This window comes from Falco punctatus (assembly GCF_963210335.1).
Source record: "Falco punctatus genome assembly, chromosome: 8".
In the NCBI taxonomy this organism is placed as follows: domain Eukaryota; kingdom Metazoa; phylum Chordata; class Aves; order Falconiformes; family Falconidae; genus Falco; species Falco punctatus.
In genome coordinates this window covers 10,864,101-10,868,822 of record NC_137588.1, presented here as the reverse complement: position 1 = coordinate 10,868,822, position 4,722 = coordinate 10,864,101, and the positions used below count along the sequence as shown (strand labels likewise).

Sequence of the window (4,722 nt, the reverse complement as noted above, 5' to 3'; positions counted from 1 at the left end):
GTAAGTTGTTTTGAAGTGCTTGCCTTTCCTAGAGCTTGGTTGTGACTAACAGCATAGTATTAACTGAAAGTTGTTCTGTGGAAGCTGTGGGGTTCTGTTGCGATGAACATTTACATGGAAATGGACAAAATGCCCCTCAACACAAGTTTTTCTGCCCACCTGACAAGCAAAGTGTGTAGCTTAGGGATGAGAATATCCAGTCCTTCCTAGATGAGACCCTGGCATCTGCCCAGCCTGCCAGTGGGGCCCTTAACCTGGGGTGGTCCCACACTCCATCCCCTTCCCACCCTTTCTTCCTTCCCCCTACTGATGACTGCCTGAAGAAGGCTCTGACGCAGTCCTTCTCTTTACCCTACCCCATGAAAAAAACTACCCACATGCCTCCTGGATTCACAGGGTCGATCCTCAGCTGCTGTGTAATGTCGCTGGTCTCAGAGAGCCAGCTATGCACCACCGTGGGCTCTCTGTCCATACATAAGTGCTCCGGTTGCATGGGAGCACAGTGGTACAAGGTGGGCTGAGGTACATCTTTGTCATACCACCACAGCTGCTGACAGGGGCTGCTGTAGAGGGAACTAAACTAGGGAAATAAGGACAAACGTGTCACTTGCTCACCCAGAATTTCATCTTAATCCTTAACAGAGACTAGACTAAGCCTGGACCTTTTGTTTGAGATAATTGCTATAATGTATAATAGTTTTCTTATCTAGAACTTCTGTGTTGATGTTACAGCTTAGTCGGTGAATCAAAGTAAAACAAAAGAAGTTAACATAGAATTAGAAAAAGGAGCAAGTCCCTTCTGTTTTATTGTGAATGTGTTTTCTCCTTCAGCATTTTCACCTAAAGGATAGTGGTGAGTTAGATCTGAAGTGCACAGAAAGCAGGCACGCATTCCCTAAAGGGTTCCCTCCCTCACTCTGCTTGCAATGACTGTTAGCAGGTGTGAAAAATCTGCAGCAGTGCTGCTCCAGCCTTGCACAGTGCTGCAGGTACAGATCAGCGTAGCTCACTGCACCACACAGGCCTTGCAAGGGTGAGGGTATGCCTGGCAAGGTGGAGGTGGGAAGCATGTCACAGTTTGTCCATCCTCACCCTGCATGGACTGGGAGTGTCCAGAGTCACCCCCTCCTTTTGGGCAAAAGCAGAAACTCAATCTGTCACAGTTAAATCTTCATCAACCATTGGCACAACAGAACTTGATTTATTTTGCATGAAAGTGTGTGATTTATTTTGCATGAAAGTGTGTGAATTTACACAGGGGTTCATTCTTGAACTTACACTTCGACTTTATTCCCATCTTTCCCTTTTAATGTCTTCTACAAAAGTACAGCTGAAGTCCAGAAGATTCTGTTTTTAAGTAAATACCAATATTTGATGTTAGAGTGCTGAATGCACTCTGTGATGAGGTTAGTGGTGAAATGTTCACAGGTTTGAGGTATTATTATTTGAATCTTCATTCAGGTAGCTCACTGAGGGAAGCATTCATAATCTGCCTGAATTTCCAGTGCAGACAATATAAAAATGAAAAACAAAAGTTGGAAGCAGAAGTAATTAAACTGATAGTTAAACCCACACTGACAGAACTGTGGGGTGCAGAAAATCATGTAGCTTTTTTTTTTTTCAATTTTCTTTTTGTTGGTTTCTTTCAAGTGATTGCAAAGGCTTTTCAAAGGGAAGATTAGTGCTATTCCTGAGTTACGCTCCAAGTTAGAGCAGTCGTGTGGGATTTCTTTCACCTGGAGTTCCTTGCCCAGCTTCCCTGGGCTCAGGTCCCCTGCCTCAAAACCTGCTGCACACCAGGGTATCCCTCTGTGTCACAAATGGTGTCCTGTCTCATTATCTCCCTGTTCTTGTCTGAGTCAAACACAAAGACTGCGAATATGTATCTGTTCTGGTCATGCCTCTTTCAAAGGAAGCTGAAAACAAGTTTGTCACCTTTCATGTTTGCAAATCATAGATTCAAAACCCTCCTCTGACCTCCTCCTTTTGCATAGATTCAAAACCCTCCTCTGACCTCCTCCTTTTGCATGCTCTGCAGTAGGCTTTGCTAAGTAGTAGCCGGCATCCTTAAAAAAACCTGCAAAACAATATACTACTAGTCTTCCTTTCTTGGTCTGCCCATATGGATAGCCTATCCCATATGTATAGGCTTAAGGCATGGCAGTCACAGGGGAAAGGAAAGAAACTGAAATTTTTCTTGGGCTGTAGGACTCACTGTGCTCTCAAGGAAAAAAAAAAAAAAAAACCATCAGCAAAGCAGGAATAACAGTTAATAGAATTTGTGGGGGAGATTGACAGAGTACAAATTAGCCATTGCGCCAAATGTCTCATTTGATTGTTTTGTCATGCACTAGTTTTTTCAGTATTGCTATTGCTGGTACCAAGTAGGAAATAAATAAAAACAAAGATGCAAAAGGAACATTTATGTATGAATTAATTCACTTGCCTCCAAAGCAAAGGCCGTTCCTGTATTTCAAAGCTGTAAAAAGTGCCTGATTTTTTTCTTTTTTCCCCTACTTCTACAAGGACATTCAGGCTCCCTGCTTTCCCTCTCTTGTGGTTTGGTACCCCCCACCCCCTATGTATGAGTGAGAAGATAATTGGTTTATCAATACAGGAGATTGCAGCTCTTGCTGGAGACAACTAGAAAGAAACTGGTGGGATTTTTTTTTTCCCTCCCAGCCAAATATTTTGCACCGGAGTAACGTCTTTTTATCACTTTTTGGTGCCAAAGAAGTGGAGAAGTAGCTAGAAAGGAAACCACAAAACCTTTTGCAACCTCTCAGGCCACTGAGTTCAAAAAAGTATAAACATAAAATGAACAGAAACCTATGATTTCTTTCCTAATGAAGCATCGACACTTCCACATGTTCCTGCAGGGCTCATGCACAGAGACTTGCTGTGAATGTTAATATGAGGGCTGGGCTGGGAGGTGACAGGTACCAAAAATGTGTGGGTTTTTTCCCTTTTACTTGGAGAAGGGGAGATAGATGATCCCCCTCATTTGTGGTCTTAATATGATATTCTAAAGTCAAAGACATCGTAGTTCATGTTGACAGTGGCAGGAGTATTCGTGTACTGTGAGTTGAGCATGGGCTTTGCTCGTCTGCTCTATTCAGGCTGTTTTAAATTGAAAAAATGTGCAAGAAGAGTTTTACAGAGTTTTTGCAGAAGCAAGTTTGGGAGCAGAACTAGAAAGCTTGGAAAATTTTCCTGAATTTATTTCTTGCATGTTTCTTAGCCAGTTTTACATTATTTTGTGTCATAATATAATAGAATTGATGTATTTTTATTTTCAGCTCTTAACATAGAATTGAAATTTAGCTATGATGGAAATATTTTAGTAGTAGCTGCCCAAAATTGTTTTAAAAAGAATTATTTAAATAGTGTATCATTTTATTCCACTAAAACATACCAGTAATGGCCATGTATATTCTGTAGAATGCACATATACATATAAAAATGAAAGAGAAGCGTGGTATTCTGAAACTCATAATCTTTGGATGTATTTGTTGTCAGTCTGTATCGGAAAGAAAACAAATGCTGACATATCCAAACATTCTGCAGACCAGAAATTCTATCATCTAGCCAAGTATAGTGCTTAAAAAGAAAAGGACAGCAAAAGAGAAAAATTAGAAAGCAAACTTGAATGAGAAAAAACAGTCTGGGGAAAGATGAAAGGTAACAGAATTTTTATTAAAAATTAATATTCATAGTTAGGCAAAACAATCAGTGAAAGAACAGCATGGTATTCCCAGAAGGAATCAGGAGAAATTCAGTTATTCCTGTTTTACCTTTTCATGTAATAGTCAAAGTAGATATTTACCATATATATTTATTTTTTATTAATAAATGATGGCTGAATCCTGCCACTTTCTTGCACCAGGTGAACAACTTTACTGAAGTTGTTTCTCACTCACCGTAAGGTCTGTTTACATCAACTCAGAAGAGTAAAACACTCTTTGAACCACCTTAACACCCCCAAAGTTCTGGTAATAATCACAGGGGACTCACAAAATATGGGTGAGGGAAGCAACCTTAGATGTGGTTTGAGCTAGAGGTTCTGTACTTCTGCCTCACAAGGAGTGTAAAATATCATTAAGGACAGGAATTCAGTGTCCAGGATGGGTGTTTGTGGATCTGCATGTCTCAAGGTATCTTAACTCTCAAAATGTCCCCAAGAAAGATTATTGTCAGAGACTTTACTTGGGCTAATGTCTAAGGAGCAGAGCCTGTTTCAGCAAGTCATCCTTTCCAGTTCAGGTCAATATTAAGACTCACAGAAAAATGTGTTAAAAGAAAAATTACTGATCCTTTTTACTTTCAGACTTCTGAGTGAAAATTGAGGCCATTTACAAATTAACCTGATTTTTTGCATCCAGCTGTCCTCCTCAAAGAGAAGCAAATGGCTTTCACCATGAGGAGCTTTCCCCTGCTCAGTGAAATATGTCCATGTTGGAGGTGCAAAGGAATGCGTGGTCCTGATTTGTGCCTGTTCTTCCCCCTTGGAAGAAAGAGCACAGGTGCCTTTTCCAGCCTGTAAGGTTCAAAGACCACATATATGCATATAAATACATTGAGATCAAATTTAATACTCTGGTCTTTGCTGCGTTAATGAATAGTCGCACCCTGGTGATAATGGTACCCTTTATTAATACACAGTCTAAGTACTGAGAAGGGGTATTGCTGGAGGAGGGGGCAGCAGCACTGCTGGAGGGTGTT

At 40.7% G+C, this 4,722-nt stretch overlaps 1 protein-coding gene across 1 annotated transcript in view; it reads left to right on the top strand.

The window, feature by feature from the left end:
• Positions 1–4,722, top strand: part of LOC308068740 (uncharacterized protein) — an 82,215-nt gene that overhangs the window by 25,173 nt on the left and 52,320 nt on the right. The gene's annotated exons all lie outside the window — the stretch shown is intronic.